Source organism: Rutilus rutilus, assembly GCF_951802725.1.
Source record: "Rutilus rutilus genome assembly, chromosome: 14".
NCBI lineage: Eukaryota > Metazoa > Chordata > Actinopteri > Cypriniformes > Leuciscidae > Rutilus > Rutilus rutilus.
In genome coordinates, this window is record NC_140219.1 from 28351437 (window position 1) to 28365315 (window position 13879).

A 13879-nucleotide genomic window follows, 5' to 3' on the forward strand; every position below is an offset into this window, starting at 1 on the left:
AACTAATGTTAACTAATGAACCTTATTGTAAAGTGTTATCTTATTATTTGTATTTTTCAGTTATTTGTGTTGTTATTGTTAACTAAACTGACTGTATTGACTGTTATAGAAGAACTGATTGATGACCATTTTCTGCAAAATTGCTTTATAGATGAAATTAAATTTAATATTTGTTGATCAACACTGAACTGACTTCAGCCAATATGCATCTTTTTCCTGTCATCACTTAAAGCTGCTTTGAAACAATATGTATTGTATGAAGCGCTATAAATAAAGGTGACGACTATCTTGGTGCATATGCAAAATTAGCTTGGAATACCATGGTGTGTTTTTGTTAGTGATGTTTACTGATGTGTAAAGAGGATATACATTGACAAATAGTCTTTTCATGGAATGATTTTCTACCTGTCATCCAAGTGGAGTATTTGATTTATAGTATGCGGTATGAAATATGAGGCTCATCGTGTGGTTTCATGTGTTTGTGTCAAGCTTTGGGGGATTAAATGATTTAGGCGTCTGACACATAGTTTCCTAATGTTCCTGTTGGTAATGTATTTGTCTCTTGACAGGCATTACATCTAAATATTCCCCTCCATTTACCCTGGCTCAGTGCAAATAACTCAACGTCACTTTTATTTCCAACTTTGAAAATACAGACTTTATGCTTTACATTTCAGAGTGTTTCAGATAGAATAACACTGTAATTAGGGCCTGATGTCACTGCTTTTATTCTGGCTGGTGCTACCATGTTGTGTGTCAGTCTGGTGATTCGCTGCATGTGTCGGTGTGTTTGATGTGGTGCTTGTTTCGTGTTTGCTAACATACTGCCCTGGTGATGTTATTTCTTTTGTGGTTGCTGAATGACAGTTTCATTTCTTTTTTTTTCAGTCTGCGCTTTTGTGCGTGGCATGTTTTTGAAAATGTCTCTCTTTCTTCACTATATTAACACATTTCCTTACACCTCTATTGCTTTCATCACAAACCTCAAGACATGTTTAACATGTATAATGAACATGTTTTCAAGCTTACAACTAGCAAAAATGTACAACAAAAAATACTATGTACATACTAATACTACTACCATGTTTTTCTGTATCATTCAATTCTTTTAAATTCTTCATCAGTTATTTGACTGTTTAGAATTTGTTTTGTGTTATATGTTTATGTGAAATTTTGTGTGAAATTTTAGTACGGGCATCTTGGCCAGGACTCTTTGAATCTCAATGGGACCTTCCTTGAAAAATAAAGGATGAATAAATAAATAACACAACATGTAATCTAATTACCATGACTATGTTTCTTAACTCTTTCCCCGACAAAAATCCTGAGAAAACGCTTCCCCGACATTGACGGAATTTTCCGGCTTTCCGTGTTTTCACTGTTATACGGTAGGGGGCGCTATGACACATCTTCTGAAAGAGGACTGAATCTCCAGATCAAAATACAGGCTAAAAAAATGCAGGAACAGGCCATCTCATGTGATCACATGCATATGTAAAATAACGCGATCATCAACATTAAACAGCATATAAATCAAAATGGCCTAATGTTTGTGTCGAATGTCGACCCAGAACGAGCTATAGGACTGTAGGACTCGCTCCGTTCCCACAGCTCTCGCCCCGCACTGCTTGCCACGGTAACAAATGAACGAGAGTACTTCTTTTTCTCAAGGGACTATGTAAACTGCCTACTATAACAATAACTATAGTATGCAACACATTGTTCTACAAAAAACATTGAAAATATTAGTATTACATATTAAGTTCTGTATTTAATTCCATAAGCCACATTCAGTCTGAAATATAACATTATTTTGCATTTTCACCTCACTTTTGTGTAATAAACATATCTTTTGGTAGAACGATCAAATAATAGGTAAAAAAAAAAGATTCCTTTTCTAAGTGTGACAATTAAACCAGAAGTAATGTCGAGTGCATTGTATTGTGGGATACGTATGCCACACAATACACATAGGCTGTGTCCAACATTGCATACTCTCTTATAGGTACTTATTTTAAAAACAACAACAACAAAAACTGTAAAAAAGCACATTTTGATATGAATGTACTACACTAAAAAAAAAACATTTATGTCTCAACAAGATTCATGTATTTGATTTGCATATAAAATTTTGATCTATTTGGATTACATAGTTTTAACATAAACAAATGAATAAACTGAATGTGATTCATATTTCTCAGTCATAAACAAATAAAACAGGTAAGATTTATGTCATAATGTTAAAAAACTAAATCTGATTTCTGTATGTCAGTCATTTGTAAATGAAACGGGTAAGATATATGTAATAGTACACAGCAAAATGCCCATGATAAATTAACACTAACTCTGTAGTGTGCACACACATGAACACTAGGCAAAGTACCATTGAAGCAGTGTTGAAGGTAATGAGATAATTAAGTGATGATTGAGCGGTAATGATGAACACCTGCTGTTAACAAGCAGAATCACTGAAGAAAAGAGGAAGAAGAACAGAAAAAAGAGAAACTTCCAGTCATAGCCTTAGATTAATTCTACTGAAGATAAAAGAAGACATTAAATCTCTGAAGATCTCAGCAGAGGAGTATTAAACAAATCCACAAACAGCATTACCAGCTTCACGTTTACTAACCAGATTATTATTTTCATTAAAACAGAAATTACAGGAATAAAGTCAGTTTCATTTGACATCACCATGATGGAGATCAGTGGTTTCTTTAGTTGGTCTCTTGACCCTTGACTTTTTAACATTATTTTTTTCTCTGGCTGCTGTAACTGTGTGTTTATAAAACACATTTATTATGGTTAGAAAGCGCACACAAGATGTAATCAGGTGATGCAGGCTATTTATTGATGATGACATAATCATCACTGACATATCACTGATCTCATTCAGAGTCTAATGCTCTGGTTATATAGGTAATGTGTTAATTTTGTATCATTCATTATAGTAGCCATATGATTCTACAGTATGAGATACAGCATTCTTATGGTAATCGAATAAGATGCAGGATTTTAAAAACATCTAAAGACAAATCGAATAAGATGCAGGATTTTAAAGACATCTAGTGCACAAAAGGTTTTCGCTTACAACATTATGAAGGCTGCGTTTACACTCGGCATTAACATGCGACTACCTCCAGACCTGGACACGCTGACCGGATAACATTCCGATCAGAAGCGCGTTTACATTTGCCTTTTCAATGTGTATCTGGACACAGGTCACATGATAATGCCCTGTGTAAAAGCAGCCTTAGACACACACAGACATCAAGGATCAGCATATGAATCTCAACAATGGTGACAATCAATGAAATGCTTCATGCTGCAGTGCCACCAATCAAAACTCACCCATGGCTCCCAGCATGCATTGCAGCATTAATAAATTATTAATGAATAATAAATTATGCAGTTTGACTTATTGTCTTTGATTAATATCTGTTGTTGTTGTGTGTTTTTTTGTGGGACTTTTTAGCAACTTGATCTGAGTCGGAGTTGATCTGTTTATCTGAATTATAATTTTTTTATTGTCACCATTATTGAGATTCATACGCTGATTCTTGATGTCTGTGTGTGTCTAAGTAATGATGTCAACGATAAGCTTTTGTGCATTAAATGTTTCTAAAATCCTGCAATTTAGAGAGCCCAACTAAAGCAAACACTGTTCTCAATCATGGTGACTTCAAATGAAACAAGTATTTTAATTAAAACAAAAATGACACAAATAAACCCAAACTGATAAGTGAAGCCGGTAATGTTGTTTGTGGAGTTGTTTGATCCTCCCCTGCTGAGATCTTCAGAGACTTAATGCCTTCTTTTATCTAAAGTTGATATCATCTCATGCCGAGTTCACACTGCACGGTTTTCTAAGTAGTCGGGTCACTGTTGTACACGACTGTAAAGCACACTGCACAACTATCTGGGGTATCATTCAGTTGCTGCTGTGTGCACACTGCACGATGGACCAGGGGGGTTCACATTGTATGACTTTACAAAAAAAAAAAAGATTCGCCTACTGTTTCACACGTAAGAAGTGATAAGGAAATAACGCAAGATCACACGTGCGTGAGACTGGAGTTCTCGTGCAAGACCGAAATTGTTATTAAAAATGATAGCCCGTAAGTAGCATGCGATCCAAATTATGTGTGCGCTGATTTGCAGCGAAAAGGAGAAAAAGAAAAACAGATTATGCAGGAGGAAATGGTTGGGGAGACGTGGAGAGCAAAGATTGTGTGTTCTGCAAAGAGAGTTGGGGGTAAATAAATAATTTTGCAGTGTTGCTGCTGGTCAAGCAAATGTTTGTGGTTTGTTTCTGTTTGATATAATTGTAAATATATCTATTAAAATACTGGTATTCTGGTCTATAACTCCTCCCCGAACTCCCTGCTGCCCCTCTCTCATTGACTGTATCATTGCGATGTAGTTTTCAGTCAGAACACTTTTCACACAGCAGGATTTTGAATCCTCATCTGCTATTCTCTCAGATCGTGTCTTCGATAATTAACACTGCATGATTGTCACTCACGTGAATGAGCACCGATTTGCCTATGATTTCGGGCATTTGCCGTTTATCTCGCAAAACCTGTCAGCAGGTGAAAATCGGGGCTAAAACCGAGCAGTGTGAACTGGGCATAAGGCTGTGGCTGGAAGTTTCTCTTTTTTCTGTTCTTCTTTCTCTTTTCTTCTACAGCGATACTGCTTGTTAACAGCAGGTGTTCATCATTAATGCTTAATCATCACTTAATTATCTCATTAACTTCAACACTGCTTCGTGGTACTTTAACTCTGTAGTGTGCACACACATGAACACTAGGCAGTGTTAATTTATCATGGGCATTTTGCCCGTTTCGTTTACGAATGACTGACATATAGAAATCACATTCAGTTTTTTAATACAATTAAATACATTTTACCTGTTTCATTTATATATGACTGAGAAATATGAATCACATTCAGTTTATTCATTTGTTTATGTTAAAACTATGTAATCCAAATGGATGGAAATGCAATTCAAATACATAAATCTTAAGTTTAGACATAAATGTTTTTTGAGCGTACATTAGCCATGTTGTCATTATCATGCGACCTTCCAGTGTCAGTCGTTTCACTGCCATTCACAAATCCTCTCCTATGGCCTGTATAGTAGGATACTATAGGATAGGATAGTAAAGTGTCTACCGTATGTACACTTCAGAATCTCACCAGTAGTAGAAGGTCATCCGGGTTATTTTGCCTGCTCTTTTACAGTGCATTTTGACATACTCTTTTATCACATACTGGTTTTCACCTATAGAGAAGTATGCAAATTTTTGGGCACAGCCACTGTGCCAAATTGAGAATATCATCCAGGTATATTCACAAAACGTTCACATTATCTGCACAGTATACATACTGTAAAAACAGTATCAGTAGAACTTTGGTATTTTGCTATCCCCAACCTAACAAATCCTTTCCACACATTTACGGTCATCTTCATCCTAATGGTGGAATTACACAACTGCCTGTCTTTTAATGAAGCGCATAATGCATCCTCAATGTCTGTACAACTCAGTTAAGCTACTGTTCAATCTTGCCACCATTTAACAAACTTCATAAGGCAAACATATGTAACCAGGCATTCAATTACAGGGCTTCGTCAAGCTGTAGTTGGCCATTTGAAACTTTATGCCTAACCACTGCTTGATTTGCGGTGATGCAATGAAATGCACAAAACACCAACATTTCAGAGGACGTTTCACTCTGTTGAGACCTTGAACACTGAGTATCACAGATTTAGTGCTATATTACCAGAGATTGAGTTAAGGAGAGGTAAGCCCTCATGATAGCCATTTCCACTGCATATGGATGGATAATGAGTTCCAGGTGTGTGTGCCAGTGTCTCAGATGAACCTATTAAAACTTTCATACTTTCATACTCACAGCCTCTTAAGCTCCCCCTACTGAATATGGCACTTTAATAAGCAAGATGAGCCTAATTTAGTTCCATCTTCATTATTTTGTACCTTATCAAACTGTTGAAGGGCCTGTGCTCACCGGTACAGCTTCATCAAGGTTTTGTGTATGCGTGTGTGTGTGTGTGTGAGTGTGTGTGTGTGTGTGTGTGTGTGTGTGTGTTTTTTTGTTTATATTACATTGTGGGAACCAAATGTCCCCACAAGGATAGTAAAACATGAGATCACCTCCATTGTGGGGACCAGCCAGCGGTCCCCACGAGGGAAATGGGTTAATAAACATACTAAATTATATTTTTTTGAAAATGTAAAAATGCAGAAAGTTTTCTGTGATGGGTAGGTTTAGGGGTAGGGTTAGTGTAAGGGGACAGAATATACAGTTTGTACAGTATAAAAACCATTACGTCTATGGAGAGTCCCCACAAAGATGTGTGCGCCTGTTTGTGTGTGTGTGTGTGTGTGTGTGTGTGTGTGTGTGTGTGTGTGTGTGTGTGTGTGTGTGTGTGTGTGTGTGTGTGTGTGTGTGTGTGTGTGTGTGTGTTTCCTTTGCATTCCAAAGAGGTGAGCAGCCTGGAAACAACTGCCTCCAACAAGTTTTTTTCCTTATGTTGTTGTAATTGTGGGAAGTGATTATTGTAAACACACACACGCTCACTCACAGTGCCTGGTATGAATGTACACCACCACATCAGGAGAAAACGGCAACCAGATGTGCTGTTAGTAGAATGACCAGAGGAAACACAGACTATTAAAGGTAGAGTGAGAATATGTGTAATATGAAGTGGTGTAATCACTACGTTTCACCATCCACAATAATTAGGCTATATATTATTTGCTTGTATGTATATACAGTCATGTGAAAAAGAAAGCACACCCTTTTGAATTCTATGGTTTTATGTATCAGGACATAAAACATCATCTGGTCCTTTGCAGGTCTTAAAATTAGGTAAATGCAACCTCAAATGAACAACAACACATGACATATTGCACCGTGTCATTATTTATTTAACAAAATATAGGGCAAAATGAATGTGTGACAAACTAAGTACACCCTCACTGCTTCCATAGAGGGTATGTAGCAGTCAGGCGCTGCTAATCAAATGCCTTCGATTAACTGATCATCAGTATGTGTAACCACCTCTATAAAAGCAGAAGTTTAGGCGGTTTGTTGGTCTAGAGCAGAGGTCTTCAATCCTGTTCCTGGAGGGCCACTGTCCTGCAGAGTTTAGTTCCAACCCTAATCAAACACACCTGAATCAGCTCATCAAGCTTTTCAGGATCGCTTGAAAATACAAAGACAGGTGTGCTGAAGCAGGTTGGAACTAAACTCTGCAGGACGGTGGCTCTCCAGGAGCAGGATTGAAGACCTCTGGTCTAGAGCATTCAGGTGTGTGTTAACACAATAACAAGGACGAAAGACATCAGCACATTGTGTGAGTGTGTATAACCCCTATGCATGGGGTTTGTTCAAATACAAAGCATGAAAAATAAGGACATAAGAAGCACCATTAATAATCACAAATCAATGTAACTGTTGGTTTGATAAATCCACGGGTCACCTGCAACTGCAGTAAAAAAAAATAATAATAATTGACATCTTTATACTGCATCTGTCATCCCGTTCCCTTGAGACATTCATTTCCCAAACGAATTAAAGACAAATGTTTAAGGAGCTGTACTCAGCGTAATTGTGTCATCTTTCTCTGCAGCTTGTGTAACATGGCAGATATGACACTGGAACAATCTCTGCTGTTGTTTGATCAGTCGAGGCCCTCAAGCTATAACCGTCTCTTCTGTCACAGCTCTTCAGATTCAGTGCTAAAGTGTTCATAATCTGCTCCACTGAATGCAGCTGTTAGATTTATGAGGATTGTGCTTTAGACATTATAAAATACTTAGAGTACCTGGAGGCGTTTGATATTTGAAGGTGCTGGAACTCATTTAGCTCTTGCGGTTTTCCATAAGTCATAAGCTGGGATTGCAGCTGGGAGGAGCACAGCGACTGTAAATATTCCTCATTTACTTGCTGTTCTAAGGGCACTATGGCTAGTTTGCTTGCTATGAAACAGTCTATATTGTATATAAAGCGCTATATAAATAAAGGTGACTTGACTTGACAACATTAGCAGTGTTACATTAGCAAGCATCACTGTTACAATGTTCACTTCACACTCATTGGGCCTCATTTATCAATCTAACGTAGAAACATGCGCAGAAATGAGCGCAGAAATCATCTTGTGACAGGCTTCACGCGTGTGATTTACCAATCTCATTATACGAATGATCGTACGTTGTGGCGGTGTCATGACAAATCCGGGTCCTCCCTCGAAATGGGGTCAGTTAATGAGTGATATAATTTAAAATATGCATAGCTTACTATATAATGCGTACGAAACACATTAGTGCATAATAAAACCAACTGAACGTAATTTCTTACATTTGATTAGGCCTAACTGTTAATTAATAAATAATAATAATAGCCTATGAAGTGTTTCAATAATTGAACATCATTAATTTGTATTATATATATATATATGTATTATAAACAACTACCTGTTTTCAACGAGCTGGATGCGGAGATCTCAACAATGGAAATCGAGTGTGCGATTGCAGCCATGAAGGATAACAAGTCACCGGGTAGCGATGGAATTCCAGCGGAGCTGCTGAAGTGTGGCGGGGCAGTGGTGGTCAGACGGCTTCACTGCTTGTTTCGATACTGTTGGCAGAATAAATGCATCCCTAGCGAACTCAAAGATGCCAACATCATTACTCTTTATAAAAACAAGGGTGACAGGCAGGACTGCAACAACTATCGAGGCATTTCGCTCCTTAGCCTTCCAGGAAAATGCCTTGCCCGTGCAATCCTCCCAAGACTGCAGCGTGTTGCTGACCAGGTTCTGCCGGAGAGTCAGTGCGGCTTCCGTGCTGGTCGCTCAACCTTGGACATGATTTTCTCAGTTCGCCAGCTTCAGGAAAAGTGTGTGGAACAGCAACGCCCATTGTACATGGTGTTTGTTGATCTGACTAAGGCTTTCGATTATGTGAGTCGCTCTGGTCTCTTCCACGTTTTGCAGCGACTTGGTTGTCCGGCAACTCTTTTGGCAATACTCCAAGGTTTCCATGATGGGATGCGGGCAACCGTACAGTTCAACGGTGCCCGCTCAAACGAGTTTGATGTCTGCTGTGGAGTAAAGCAAGGGTGTGTCCTCGCTCCCACCTTGTTTGGCATCTATTTCTCGGCTGTGCTGCGACGGGCGTTTCCGGATCCAGGTGGGGTTTTGCTGCACACCAGGTGTGATGGCAACTTTTTCAGCCTGGCTCGTCTAAGGGCCAGAACCAGGGTGAAGCGCGTCCTTGTGCGTGAGTTGCTCTACCCAGACGACGCTGCATTCGTGGCTCACACTGAACAAGAAATTCAGGAGATGTGCAATTCTTTTGCCACTGCCTGCACAGAGTTCGGACTCACCATAAACCTCAGTAAGACAGTGGTGATGGCTCAGAATGTTCTTGCTCCCCCTCACGTCACCATCAATGGCACAGTGCTGTCGGTTGTCGAAAAATTTGTCTATCTCGGCTCAACTCTGACAGCAAACAACAGCCTTGATGCTGAACTGAATACCAGGATCGGTCGTGCCTCAACAACCTTTGGGCGTCTTCAGTCTCGTGTCTGGAACAACAGCCACCTTTCTCTCAAAGTAAAGGTGCGCGTATATGAATCCTGTGTGCTCTCTGTTTTATTATATGGAAGTGAAACGTGGCCTACATACCGGCGGGAGGAGCACAAGCTTAATGCTTTCCACTTCCGTTGTCTACGACAGATCCTTGGCCTGTCATGGCAGGATCGGGTCCCGAACACCACTGTATTGAAGCTCACTAACAGCAGTGACATGTACACCGCAATCCGGAGGAGACGTCTTGGATGGATCGGCCATGTGCGTCGTATGCCGGATGAACGTATCCCAAAATCCATCTTCCATGGGGAGTTAGCTGTTGGACATCGCCCTCGTGGCCGACCCAAGCTCCGTTTCAAGGATGTCATCAAGCGGGATATGAATGTCTTTAACATCAACCCTGACCGATGGCATCATATTGCGGAAGACAGGGCAGCTTGGCGGTCTGCGCTGACAGAGGGCATGACTCTGTCATGCCAAGCTTACATTAGCTTTTGCACAGATAGACGGCATGCTAGACATCGTTTAGATCGGCGCTTGCGCTGCAAAAGGCCTTGATGATATAAATTAAATATTTGGACATTTAACACTTAATTTAACACAATTACATTAAAGATGATTGAGAATACATGTAGGGTAAGTGCAAATGTGTGTAGCCTATAAACTAAGCTATCAGGCGCTATTAAGTCAAGTCATCTTCATTTATATAGCGCTTTTAACAATGTAGATTGTTCCAAAGCAGCTTTACATTGATAATAGGAAAATTAAAGTGTTTTGGCTTTATAGCAGCTCTAGAATAAAGTTATTGTCCAGCTAAAGTTAGTTTGATTGATTCACTTCCGTCACAACGATCATTAGTGGGCCGCTAACACGACACCGTTTTAACAGAAAACTCTTAAGTTCTTTCTGCGCAAACTTCAAAAACGCGAACCAGTGAGAACGCCGATGGCGTGCACATGCGTATTACGAGTTCAGTCTATAGGTATGTGCGTTTGAATATATGTGCGCAGGCGTGTAGTCCTTCCCTACAAATCAACCCTCAACATACTACTTGTCTGGCCTTAAAATTAATAATACAGAATTTTATCGCTTCCACGTAGCCACGCGAACCGGAATTATCCCGACAACACTTTATCTGTAGATAGGTAAAGGGAGGGGAGGGAGGCCTTCACAGGGGAGAGACAAGTTGACATTTCATGACTGTAATGTCGTTGTGTCCAAGCGCAGGTTCTTCATCAGATCTGGATACAGCCTGGATCCGGCGGACTGCGGTAAACCTCGGGATAAAAAGAGAGACTAATATTAGCGTAGACGCCATTCTTCTTATGATGTAACGAGTACATCAGGATTTATGGGAAGTGTTCCCGGTTCCGGCTGACCTAATCTATGCAGCCTAACATTGAATTATAGAAGTCTATAATGTGTTATGTGTATGCTAGGTCAAAGGGATGTGTTTTTAGTCTAGCTTTGAACTGACAGAGTGTGTCTGCTTCCCGGACAATGTTAGGAAGACTGTTCCAAAGTTTTGGTGCTAAATAGGAAAACGATCTACCGCCAGCAGTTGATTTTGATATTCTAGGTATTATCAACTGGCCGGAATTTTGACATCGCAATAGACGTGAAGGACTATAATGCGTTAAGAGCTCTCTCAAGTACTGCGGAGCTAAACCATTTAGTGCTTTGTAAGTAATCAGCAATATTTAAAAATTTATACAATGTTTAATAGGGAGCCAGTGCAGTGTTGACAGAACTGAGCTAATATGGTCATACTTCCTGGTTCTGGTAAAAACTTGAGCTGCTGCGTTTTGGACCAGCTGTAGTTTGTTTATTAAGTGTGCAGGGCAACCACCCATAGGAGTGGTTTAGCATTACAATAATCTCGCCTTGATGTCATGAATGCATGGACTAATTGGTCTGCATTTGTCAAAGAGTGCATATGACGTAATTTAGATATATTTTTAAGATGGAAAAATGTGGTTTTACAGATACTAGACACGTGACTTTCAAATGAAAGATTGGTATCAAAGAGCACACCCAGGTTCCTAACCGACGACGAAGACTTGACAGAGCAGCCATCAAGTGTTAGACAGTATTCTAGATTATTACATGAGGAACTTTTTTGTCCAATAATTAGAATCTCTGTTTTTTCAGAATTAAGTAGTAGGAAATTACTAGTCATCCAATTTTTTATATCACCTGTACATTCCGTTAATTTAGTGAAGAAATATAGAGCTTAGTATCATCGGCATAACAGTGAAAACTAATGATATCTCCCAAGGGAAGCATGTACAGAGTGAAAAGCAATGGTCATACTACTGAGCCTTGTGGTACGCCATACTGAACTTGTGATCGATAAGACATCTCTTAATTTACTGCTACAAACTGATAACGGTCAGATAAGTATGATTTAAACCAGTTAATACAATTCCACTAATGCCAACATCATTTCTGAGTCTATTTAAAAGAATGTTGTGGTCAATAGTATCAAATGCAGCACTAAGATCGAGTAACACTAATAGAGAGATACAACCATGATCGGATGATAAGAGCAAATCATTTGTAACTCTAATGAGAGCAGTCTCAGTACTATGGTATGGTCTAAATCCTGAGAATCTATTTGAAGTTGTAATCGGAATGGAAGAGCGGTGTTTTGTCCCGTGACTACAGCGTCTCACCGTCACCCAATTGCCCTGCTGCACGGGCTCTACTTCAGCCGGAACCGAACAATGTAAAGAGTTCACTAAGCTAGTCGCATCCAAAGCAGTATCTAAAGCTATCCCTATCTCCCTGCTCTGGAAATTCACATGTGACTCCTGTGCTGACAGAGAAGGATATGCTAAACATGCTGCATGAGGTGCAAGTAACAATAAGAGGAGAAGATGACATGACTTACCGTGTTTGTTGACTGATCTTACTCACCTAAGTTGTTTGATGGACTCGTAAAAGGCGCGAGAAAAATAAATAAATAAATAAATAAATAAAGAGCGCACAAATGGCACGCTAACAGGCTAGCGAATTACTAGCGTGTTGTGCTAGCAATAACTATTTAGATTGAAGCTAGCGATGTCAGGTTAATGTGGATGTTGAGTAAGTTATATTTAGCAGTATAAACAACAAGGAATGATAGTAAATAATGATTAAAAACAGAAAGATATACAAAGCTTTCAGACGCACACCAACACAACAGCTGCAGCAGGAGCAACAAGGCAGACAGGAGCAATCGATCAGCAATCACAGAAGCAATCGATAGCATACAGGTAAGTGCTATTAGGCACTTGCCTGTATGCTATGCTAGTATAAGCTAACTAATACAGACATAAATGGTTGTTATATTGTATTTGAAACAGCACTTATCATAACATGATTTTGGAGGAATTGTAATCAGCCGCTAAAGAGAGTAACGTTACCTATTAAAAGCCATTTGAACCAACGGGATCGCTTGGGGTCCTAAAGGAGACCCGATTTCGGAGGGAGGATCCAATTTGTCACTACAGCGGCTCAAAACAATGTAATTTGAATATCATGCCCCTAAAGATTCACGCTTTAGAAGCTTCACCCCTAGAGTTTACGACATAGAGAAACGAAACCCGGCCAAGAAGAGGAAGTATCTCATGAAAGAGAAATTAATCCACTCCAGAAACACCGTTAACCTCATAATTATGTAAGAATTGAGAAATTAGGAGATGCCGGACAGTCTGGTTGAAGAGCGACCAGACTCTGAGAGGACAAAGGACCTCTCTGGAAATTAACATTTGAACTCCCCCCCACTATTGAGACGAAAGTCTCACCTCAGAGTCATCCTAATCTACATATTTTTTCCTCATCCCCCCAAAAACTCACCCAAGAATATGTGAATGATTAACATTGAGTATTATACATATTTAGCCGGAATTAAAAAAATGTTTCATTGCGACTGGTACAAATGTCTCATTTCCAAATAAGTAAAATGAGTAATAAGGTTTTTAAGAGTTTAGGGATAACTGGCACACAAAGGAAGGTTGTCTCAAGACAAATGGTCTCCTAACCACCCAAAAATGAAATTGGCATGATACATTTACCTGACATAATAAATTGTTACACTTGATTATTCTAACCGACTTTGGCATTATTTTCATTAAAGAGTTAAAAGGAATAGTCAAACATTCGCACACATTTAATGATGCACAGATATCATTAAAACCTTTTCATTTATGGAGTCAGATGAAATAATGAGAAAATACATATTCAAATATATTGCATTTAATCAAAAAATACTTTGCC